Source organism: Petaurus breviceps, unplaced genomic scaffold (genome assembly GCF_028583685.1).
Source record: "Petaurus breviceps papuanus isolate PSGF00001 unplaced genomic scaffold, PetGlider_PUasm1.0 179, whole genome shotgun sequence".
Taxonomy (NCBI): domain Eukaryota; kingdom Metazoa; phylum Chordata; class Mammalia; order Diprotodontia; family Petauridae; genus Petaurus; species Petaurus breviceps.
Genome location: NW_027185779.1, coordinates 10,078,700 through 10,090,210, shown reverse-complemented (window position 1 = coordinate 10,090,210; position 11,511 = coordinate 10,078,700). Strand labels below are relative to the sequence as shown.

The window sequence follows — 11,511 nt, the reverse complement described above, 5'->3', positions numbered from 1 at the left end:
AGAGAGAGAGAGAGAGAGAGAGAGAGAGAGAGAGAGAGAGAGAGAGATCTTTCTACTAAGCTCAAAGCATTTTAGAATTCAATTATCACAAGCCCTTTCTGAGTCAGAGAGCAGATATTATTCTTCTCATTTCACAAATGAAAACCTGAGGCCCAGAGTCACTGAGGAGCTCTCCCAACATTGTTGTGTGACCTATGGCTGAGTCAGAGGATGAATGTTTGAAAATTACCAATTTTCCTCAATTTCAAATGCTTATTTGACTATGCTCCAGCCCCAAGCACGTTGTTCATGAAAGAAAGCTCAGAGCATGAACAACAGGAAGACAAAGGCCTAGACATCTCCTCTTTTTGGCAAAACCTCTCAGACCTCTCCAAAGCAGAAATTATGCACTAAAGATAAAGCAACTTTAGATATCTTCATGGTCTAGGACACCCAGAATTAAAAAGGGAAAAACACCTCAGCTCATGAACTGAATGAATTAATGTTCACTGACTCACTCACTCAGACTCCCCCATTTCCCACCTACCAGCATCAAGGCTGCACTAGCAGACCCAAGGTTTACAACAGACACAGTTTTACAATGAAATCCATCCAAACACCCCAGTTCCTTTTTACTTTTTTCAGTTCTTTGGAGAACCTAGCTCCAAGCTTTAGAAGTTTACCTGGGCCATGGCAGATAGCCAGCTTGGCCATAGCCCATAAGGAGAAAAAGCCTGCTGTGGGGCTGAAACTCCAGAGTACTAATACTGAAAAGTTCTCAACTGCCAGTGCTGGGATGGAAAACCTCTGAATTGCAAGTGTTGGGTCAGAGAATTGAGGAACAAAAGGAGTGAGACAGGACACCAAGATGAGACACTGTGTATTTGTGTGGGTGGAGTCAGTGAACATTAATTCATTTAGTTCATCTGCTTTTGGTGTTTTTTTTTTCCTTTTGAATTCTGGGTGTCCTAGACCATGGAGATAGCTGAAGCTGTTTTATCTTTGGTGCATAATTTCTGCTTTGGAGAGGTTTTGTGAAAAAGAGATGTCTAGGCCTTTGTCTTCCTGTTGCTCATGTTCTGAGCTTTCTTGCTTCATAGCACTTCACTAAACCTAAAGGAAAGATCATGGTGTCCTACTAGGGCAAGTTCTGACCCCTCAAAGGCTACTTGCAGCAGATACTTCGGCTGGTGATCTGTGAAATGCCCCTTGTGGGAAGAGGCACTTTGAGATTAAGCCCCAAAGGCAACCACACCAGAGGGGAAAGAGTCAGAAAATGAATAGGAGAAAATCAGGAACAAGCAAACACTTCAGGCAAAAAAACCCTCAAAAACCTGTCAAACAATAATGGAAGAAAATATTGTCTCTGGACTAGTAAATGAGTTTAGGCATCTAAAAGAAAATTTATTCATCTCTTGATGAGATAGAAGAACCTGTGGAATATGAGAACATAGAACCATAAGACACTGTTTCTGAATTATCCAAAAGAGAAATGAGAATTATGAGAGCGGAGTTTATGTACTACATAGCAAAAGTAATGGTTAGAATAGAAAAAACCCAGAATTTGTATTATCATCAAAAATTTTAAAAACCCTGAAACAACAAATCTATTTCCAATAGATTGGAAATACAAATATATAGAAGTAAAGGGTAAACTAGAAGAAGAGAAGCAAAAAAAGTAACATTAAAAAATATATGCATGATTCAAGTAAAACCTACTGATCTTGAGGACAGGATATATAGTCATCCTAAGAATCACAGGTGTCTCAGAAGAACATAACAGGACAAAAAATGTGAACACCACAATTCTAGAAATAATAGAAGAAAACTGCCCAGAATTTCTGACCATGCAAAATGAAATACCAATTGAAAGAATTCATAGATCACCTCCAGAAAAAAAAAAATCCTAAGGTTACAAACTCTGAGAATCATAGTGGTTAAATTTAACAAGTCAGTTCAGAAACAAAGTTCTTTAAACCACTGGGAGAAAGACCTTCAAATATAAAGGGAAGAAAATTTGAATAATATAAGACTATATATTTTCCCCTTCCCCCATCAGAAAATGTAGGAGGGAATATATTCCAAAGAACAATGGAGGTCAGCATGCAGTCCAGAGAGACCTACCATGCAAACCTGAGCTTAACCATATATGCAAAAAGATGGATGTTTAATAATGAAGAAGAGTTTGAAGGATTTTTAGGAAGAAAACCAGTATGGAAGAGATTATTTGCTTCTTGAATACTCCAAACAACAGAAACATTGGAGTAGTGATTTAAATGCAGCAACCAAGACAGCCACGGCAGCAGAGTGACAGCAGAGGGGCCAGTAAGAAACTTCTCTCTAAATGTAGACAATGAGACATAGGGAAAGGTAGAAGTCTGGTGGAGGTAACAGTGAAGAGGTGGGCATGGAGCATCATGGACGGAATCTGTCAATAGAGTGAAGTAAGCCAAGCCAAGAAGACAATATACATAATAATTAAGATAATGCAAATAACTAAAACAATGTAAAAATCAAAAGCAAATATAGCAAAATTATAAAGCTCGAGTAGAATTTTAATAAAAGGATATGAGAAGAAACCTCTTCCCCATGCCCCTCATGGAGGTGGGAGGTCTGCAGGTGTTATATATTGCACTTATCTTTAGACTTTTTCAATGTGTTGATCAGTTGTGTGATATTTTTTTCCTCTCTCTAATGAATGCTATTTATTTTATAGGATGGCTCTCTATTATATAGGAGTAAGAGACGACAGAGATAATTGGGATAACTAAGATGTAAAAACCAAAAGATATCAATAAAAACATTTGAAAAAACAGAAAGCTCAGATACAATCCTACATTATATATAGTGCCAAGGGCAAAGTTTCCTCCACCCCATGGATATACTAGGTGCTTTTAATGTTTAACAAGTGACCTAGAGAATAGGGAGAGCTTGTAGATTTAGTAATTCAGTTCAGTTCAGTGGGTCTGGCTGCATAGGCCTGACTATGTCACTCTCCTACATAAAACCTTCAGTGATAACCTGTGCTTTAGAGAATAAAATACAAATTCCTCAGTCTTGTATTTAAAATACCTTGCAAGCCATGTCTTCCCTACCTTTCCTGCCTTATTTCATATTACTATCTTTCATGTCCTTTCTTTTCTAGATAAATGGTTATGAAGCTGTTCCTCAAACTCAGCATGCTTTGTCCTACTTTTAAGCATTCATTCTCTATATCTGGAATGAAATTTCCTTTTTTACTTACATGACTCTCCAAGAATATTTTCAAATTTCTTTTATATAATATATGTTCTTCTAGCTCTAAATCTATGATTCTATAATTTTCTAACTCAGGGATTCTATGATTCTATAAATATTTGTTAGTAGACCTGGGTTTGAATCCTGTCTCTGACACAGTAAAAGGTGAGTCAGAGCTGGAAATGAGAGCAAAAGATAAAAATACTATGCTATGTAAACATGAATCAGGTTTAAAAGTCTGAATTTCAGTGGCACTGTTCTATTTAAAAGTTAGTGTCATTCTTCATTCCACCCTTGGTAATAAAACTTCTAGCTAAAACATAAGCAGCTGTCTTGATTAAAACAACCATTTTTTCAGTCTAACTCATAACTGGTGGTGAGTGTTTCAAATAAATGTCACTTTTATGTGTTTCTGCAATTATACTAAAGTGGAATTTTTCTTTCCATCCTAGCTTCAAATTTTGCAGTATTTGCTAGTGGGATCATCCCAAATAAAGTGTCTTATGATTAAAAAATAATCAGATAAAACTTCAAGTTTGGGAAACTAAACCTGAAAGATGTCCAGGAGTTTTTGTTCACTTGTGAAGTTCATTGAATATTTAAGCTTTAATCTGAAGATAATTTTTCTGGCCTCTGCCAATATTTTTCTTCCACATCTAAGAATATAAGAATCAAACCCAACTTCTATGACATTAGGACAGTAATTCAAATAAAACCATACTTTTACTGGTTTCTGATAGTCAGCAATGGCACAATAGACTAAGAGCTGGTCTTGTAGCAAAGAACACCTGGGTACAAGTTTTGTCTCTGATGGGTAGCTAGGGGTCCCAGTGGATAGAGAGCCAGGAAGACCTGAGTTCAAATCCTGCCTTAGACACTTACAAGCTGTGTGATCCTGGTCAACTCACTTAACTTCTCAGACGTCTAGGAAATTCTCTAAGACTAAGTTGTGAAGAAGGTTTTGTTGTGTTTAGTCATTTTAGTCATTTTAACTCTATTGGGATTTTCTTGGCAAAGAGACTGAAGTAGTTTGCCATTTTCTTCTTCAGCTTATTTTATAGATGAGGAAACTGAGGCAAACAAGGTTAAGTGACTTGCGAAGGGTCACACAGATAGTAAGTGTCTGAACCTGGCTTTGAACTCAGGTCTTCCTACCTCCAGATCTGGCCCTCTATCCACTGTGCCACCTAGCTGCACCATCACAGAGAAGGTACCAAGTTACATTGGTAGAGGTAATTTCCTCATCCAGGAATTCTCTCTACCAATCAAATTATAGGTCAAGTTCTTATCCTATTAGCTTCTCCCATTACATTGAAACTAAACATGTTCCTGTTGTTATTGCTTTTGTTTTGGTAACATCTCTTGCATCTTTCCCTTGCTCTCTTCCCATTGCTTTAACCATAGCATTGGTCTTCATCACCTCGTGCCTGCTACTAGTCTCTTTTTTGGTCCCTCCAGTTTCAGTTTCTTACTTCTCCAATGCAGTCTCCACACAGATACCAAACTGATATTCTGAATGTAGATCTGATCATGTTATAACCTTCCCTCCACTTCACAGTCAAAAATCTTTAATTACTTTTTATTGCCTCTAGGGCAGAATACAACACCCTCAGCCTTGCATTTAACAGCGTTCACAATTTAACTGCCAGATACTTTCCTAGTCATTTCATATTACTACCTTTTGTGCACTCATTATTTCAGTCAAACTGACTGGCTAGCTTTTCCCTATCCACAAATTCCATCTTTTGGTTACACATGGAACAGGTGTAAACCATATCCAGAATTCACCTCCTCCTAACCTTTGCCAGGTAGAACTCCTAACTTTCTTCAAGATATGATTTATGTCTCTGCTGATATCCTCAGCTATTAGTGCTTTTCTCCTCTTAAAATTTATGTATATATTTGGTTATTTACTTATCTGTATACTCTTATTTCCTAGTAGAACATGAATTCCTTGAGAGCAGAGGTTATTTTGTTTTTGTTTTCTTTTCCCCATGATCTGGAACTTTAAAAAAAGTTATTTATTTTTAGTTTTCAATAATTTAGTTTTATAAGATTTTGATTTCCAAATGTTTCCCTCCCACTCCTCTCTCATAGTTGGTACTTAACAGGGGTGGGTAGATGCTGATACAGATACAACGCCTGACCTAGAATCAGGAAGACTCACATGCCTGAGTTCAAATCTGGTTACAGACACATACTGGCTATGTGACCCTGAGCAAGTCACTTAACCCTGTTTGCTTCAGTTTCCTCATCTGTAAAATTAGCCAGAGAAGGAAATGGCAAACCACTCGAGTATTTTTGTGATGAAAATCCCAAATGCTGTCACAAAGAGTCAGACATGACTGAAACTACTGAACAACAACAACAAAGTAGGTACTTTTGTTGAATAAAATTGGCCACATTCAGATCTCAGCATAGTGGAGGGCATTTGGGTAAAGATCAATGAATACAAAACCAGAAGTGAAATTTTTTCCATGCCAGTATATTGCAGACCATTTGGACAGAAATGGGAAATAAATGAGAAGTTTGTAGAAAGATATCACAAATATAGGGACAAGACCATGATATAATAATGAGAGATTTCAATTATCCAGAATCTGCTAAAGCTCTTTCTCTGACAAAAATAGAACAGCTAATAACTTCTTGACTTGCCTTGATAGATGATAACTTCATCCTTCAAAAGATGGAAGAATCATCAGGGAAAAATTCTATACTGGATCTAATTCTAATGAAGAAGAATTGGTGTTTGGAAGAATTGCTGTTTTGGAAATGATGGTCTTTTCATCAAGAATGCTTGAAAGTCCTCTATCTCATTTAAAATCCATTCTTTCACCTGAAGGATTATACTCAGGTTTGCTGGGTAGGTGATTCTTGGTTTTAATCCTAGCTCCTTTGACCTCTGGAATATATTCCAAGCCCTTCAATCCCTTAATGTAGAAGCTACTAGATCTTGTGTTACACAGATTGAAGTTCCACAATACTTGAATTGTTTCTTCCTGACTTCTTGTAATATTTTCTCATTGACATGGGAACTCTGGAATTTCCCTATAATATTCCTAGGAGTTTTCTTTTTGGAATATTTTTCAAGAGACAATTGGTAGATTCTTTCAATTTCTATTTTTTACCTCTGGTTCTAGAATATCAAGGCAATTTTCTTTGATAATTTCTTGAAAGATGATGCCTAGGCTTTTTTTATGATCAGGGCTTTCAGGTAGTCCCACAATTTTAAAATTATCTCTCCTGGTTCTATTCCCCAGGTCAGTTATTTTTCCAGTGAGATATTTTGCATTGTCTTCTATTTTTTCATTCTTTTGGATCTTTTATAATATCTTGATTTCTCATAAATTCAGTTGCTTCCATTTATTACATTCTAATTTTGAAGGAATTATTTTCTTCAGTGAGCTTTTGCACTTCCTTTTCCATTTGGCCAATTTTGCTCTTTAAGGTATTCTTCTCCTCATTGGCTTTTTGGACCTCTTTTGCCATTTGAGTTAGTCTATTTTTAAGGTTATTATTTTCTTTAGTATTTTGGGGGGTCTCCTTTAGTATGCTGTTGATGTGTTTTTCATTATTTTTTTGCATTACTCTCATTTCTCTTCCCAATTTTTCCTCTACTTCTCTTACCTGATTTTCAAAATTCTTTTTGAGCTCCTCCATGGTCTGTGACCAATTCATATTTTTTTGAGACTTTTGATGCAGGAGTTTTGACTCTGTTGCCTTCTTCTGGTACTATGTCTTTGTAACCAAAGAGAGTTTCTATAGTCTGACTCCTTTTCCTTTGTTTGCTCATTTTGCCAACCAATTACTTGACTTTTGAGTTCTTTGCCAGGGTAGAACTCTGCTTCTATAGTGGAGAGTGCTGTGTACCAAATTTCTGGGGTTTTGTGTAGCTGTTGTCAGAGCTACTTCTAGGGACCTGCCTTAGAACCATAAGGATGACTCCTTCTCTATAGCCACCACAAGCTCTGCCATGCCAACACTCCTCCTCACCCCAGGACTGCCACTCAAGACTGCAACCCACATCCAAGCAGGCAAAACAAGAGAATCCTGTCTCAGCAACAACAAAGAGATTCCTGCAATTGCCTTCTGATCAGCCACTTGTTCCCCCTCCCACCATCTGTGAGCCTGGAGCTACAGAAGCTGCCTCTGCTGCTGCTGCTTTGGCTCACCTGGGTCCAACAGGGTTTACCCACTGACCTTTTACTTTCTCTTTGGCATTTGTGGGTTGAGAAGTCTGGAAACCACCCCAGATTCCAGAGATCCAGTCCCCTGAGGTCTGCTCTGACTGGTCTATGCAGCTGGTCTGTGCTGGCATGGCCCACATAGGACTGTGCTCCTCTCCCAGCTTGGTGTGATAGACCCTTCCTTTTATCTTACCAGGCTGTCTTCAGCTGGATATATATTTCACTCTGCATTTTGTGAATTCTGTAGCTCTAAAATTTGTTTAGAGTAATTTTTTTACTGGTATTTGGAGGTGACTGGGGGATGAGCTCAAGCAAGTTCTTGCTTTTACTCTGCCATCTTGGCTCTGCTCCCAAACATATTCCTTTAAGTTGCATCCTTTTTTGGGTTACTGTCTTTCTGAAACCATTTGTCTTCAGTTTGTCACTTTGCTTTTGACTGGATGTCTTATCTCCTATTAGGTCACCTTACCAAGTTCTAGTTAGATGAACTATCTGCTATTGGATGAGTATCTCTGATGCCATGACTAATCTGTTCCCAGGTGTTATTCCATCTCTAGAGGTTGGTTCCAGCCCTGGAATCCTCAGCTTCCAAGCTCTGAGTCCTCCATTGTTGAACTGGTTCCCTACTTGACTGTCTTATTACTGTACTACTTGATTTCTTTTTAAAATAGACCCAGGAAGTATATCTGATTCTTTTAGTCAATCACAAGATGTTTCCAGAGTGGTGGCATCTGCCTTTTTCCAATAACCTATAATCCTCTGTAATTGATTAAGAATTTATTGATACATTGTAGTGAGGTTGTAGGAAAATTCCTTTCTTCCTAGTTTACTCAGCTTATTGTTTGTTGATTGATTGATTCAGTTGAGGAGCTTGAGTCTTCTGTCATTGCATTAACTGAAGTAGTTTGGAGCTCACATCCCTTAAGCTCTCCTGTCAGTTAAACCTGTGTCTTCCCCAGGAAATCAGTTGAATCCTGTTGGTAAAGGCCTCGTTCACAAATTTTGGATAGTTCTCTGGTACCTTGGGGAGATTAAAACATTTTCCTTTTCTAGAACCTTCCCCAGTGCATTATATTTAAGAGCCTTCTAGAAATGGCCATGTGGCATAATTCACAAACAATTGGGAAATTAAGAGTTTTCTTTATTTTTAAATATGTGGTGATACAACTTAACAATCATCTAATTTTTCAAAGTTCTTATGGGTTACCATGTGTTGTGGTGCTTCTAAAGGCATTTCCTAACTCAAAGGCAAAAAAGAAAAAAAAAGGAAAAGGAAAGAAAACTTCCTATCTCAGAGGGAAAATCTTGTCCCAACCAAGGGCCAAGAAGATATGGGTTTTCCACACAGGGATTAAAGATGAGAGGTCAATCAGAAGTGACCTTTTAACACTTCAGGAGAGAAGCCAAAGTCTTTGGTCTTAGTATAATAGTACTGACAGTGCCATGAGGATGGGGAAAAGAGAGAGATAGATACTTTCTCTCTTTTACTAAGGTCCATTCCTCCCCCATGTACTTATGTATCATTGTGTAATATGGCTACCTGGGCCTCTTATCCTCTTACTAGACAATATGATCCACAGTGGTAGGAGCCATGTCTTAACTAAACTTTGTAGGTTTCCCAGTCCAGTTCAGTCCTCTGAATAGAGCAGGCATTTTTTAAATTCCTATTGAGCTGAACTAAATGATGAAAAAAATAGAGAAAAATGTAAATATGTCCAAGTGCTAGATTATGTGAAAATGTATGAATTAAATGAAAGCATTAAGATTCTGATATGTAGAGAACTGCCTCTAATGAAGTTGATTGAATTATGGTCTTGGAAAGTTGCCTGAGGCATATGACTTGAACCCATGACCTCAGTCTACAAGCCCAAAACTTGATCAATTACTCTATGCTGGCTCTTCCTATCAAATAGGTATTGTGGACAATATTATTGTAGGAATTAAGAGGATGGGGCTATTTCTCCTAGCTTAGAGGCAGGTGGAGGAAACTCAATATTGACCAGATAAGCTGATTTGTTAATGAGACTTGGTGACATTTGTCTTCTACCAACTAAGTTGAATCAAATTAGTTTCTACATAAACACTGTACTCTTAATTTATTTCTGACTTCCTAAAATCTCACCAAAGCATTATGTGCACAATTTTTAATAAGACCTTTAGCTTCCTTAAAATGAAAGGATTATAAGAGTCAGACCAACACCCTCTCTAAATGACACAGCAGCTGCAAATCATACCTGGCTGACCTTTCACTTGATGTCCTGGACACTTTATAACTGCTAGTTTGGTTCAGTTGTGTGCAGCAATATTCCTCCCACACAAAATTCTGAAAGCAGAGAATAATGAAGGATTTTTTTTTTGTACTCAAGAGACATAACCAACCCTCTATCATTGTAATGGGAAACTTGCATGTGGAAGGCAGTCTACAGGAACACAATGTTGCTCAAATCACATTGGGGATGTGCTAAAAAACATTAACAAGAAAACTGGTCATCTCATGGAGAATTCATATTCTAGAATAATACATAGAAAACTAGTGTTTTCATTGGCAAATTAATTGACTTTCAAAACCTGCTTGTCCTATATTCATGTCACTGTTAATAGTCTCAAAATGGTTGTGCCAAGATAAGTCATTGCTCAGTCAACTTGAGTGTACCTTGAAAGTGAAGTTGAAAAGATAGATGATTTGGAAACTAATTTGGTAGGGAGAGAATAGCTTAGAATAGCTTGCATTGCTTTAAGAGAGCTAGAAACAGCTAATTCTTAATTCCCAATGTGAAAAGTAAACTGACTTTTAGGATAGTTCTTTTGCTATAGATTAATAAAAGTAAAGAATGATAGAAGCAAAATTAGATTTTTAGAAAATATGATTTTATTTTAAAGACTAAAAATGGACCTGAGTCCTCCTTTAAGTTGCTAGGTATATAAATATGAATTAAGTCGAGTTATTATAGCAATGAACAAAGCACTTTGATGGGTGGAGAAAATGAAACAAAATGAATATGTTCTGTGTGAAATCTTTCCTGGAGGTTTTTGCTTTGTTTTGTTTTTTTGTTTTATCCTGTTTTTTAGAAAAGTTCAATTATATTTGCTTAGAATGTCTTAGGTAAAGTGACTTCGTTGACCTTTAAAGAGACCATTCAATCTCACACTCAGCAAACTGGCAAAGATGACAAATGATGGAAATAGTCAATATTGGAGGGGTTGCTGGAAAACAGGCACACTAATACACTGTTGACAGAGCTGGGAAATAATCCAACCCTTCTGGAAAGCAAATTAGTTGAGCTTAAAAAAAGAACCAAAATGTCATTACCCTTTGACCCAGAGATCCCATTGATGGATATATGCTCCAAGGAGGTTTTATAGAAAGAAAAGTTCCATATATACCAAATATTCATAGCAGCATTTTTTGTGGTAGCAAAGAACTGGAGACAAAGTAGATGACCAGTATGGAAAAATAACTAATAAATGTAATAAAAATAAATGTAATATAATATCACTGCAGTATAAGACATACAAAAGCTATATAATATGGTGGAGAGGGATCCAGTCTTAGATCAGTTTCAAGTCCCTTCCCTGATACATAGTGGCAATGTGACACTGGACAAGTCACTTAACCCCCCCATTCTTTAGGAAAATCTATAAGAGTACAAATTGTCTAGAAGTTGCCTACCTGTATTGCTAAAGGGAGTTTCCTCACTCCATGTCCAGTCTGTTTCTATGTCCCTATAAGGAATGTTCAATATGAACAATTTATTTTTTAAAAAAAATTTTAATGCTTTATTGACTTCTGATTTACATCATTCGTTTCTGCCAGATTTTGAGTTACAAATTTTCTCCCCATTTTTCCCCTACCCACCGCCCCAAAATAGCAGTCCCACAGGATATCCCCTCCTCCAAACTGCTCTATCCCATATTTTCTCCCATACCCCTTTCGACTTTTCCAGTGGATCTCTATAACTCAGTGCCTGTATATCTTATTTCCCAATTACATGTAAGGTGGTATTAATAATAGTGTATATATACACACACACACATATATATATATATATACACACATATATTTGAATATTTTATTTTAAAACTTTTAATTCCAGATTCATTCCCTTCC

General features: G+C 37.0%; 1 protein-coding gene across 1 annotated transcript in view; it reads right to left on the bottom strand.

The window, feature by feature from the left end:
• Positions 1–8,917, bottom strand: part of NBN (nibrin) — a 267,933-nt gene extending 259,016 nt beyond the window's left edge. The window contains exon 1 of the mRNA XM_069086682.1: positions 8,907–8,917. The gene's annotated coding sequence lies outside the window, so the exon portion shown is untranslated. The remainder of the gene's footprint in view (positions 1–8,906) is intronic.
• Between the last annotated feature and the right edge of the window lie 2,594 nt (positions 8,918–11,511).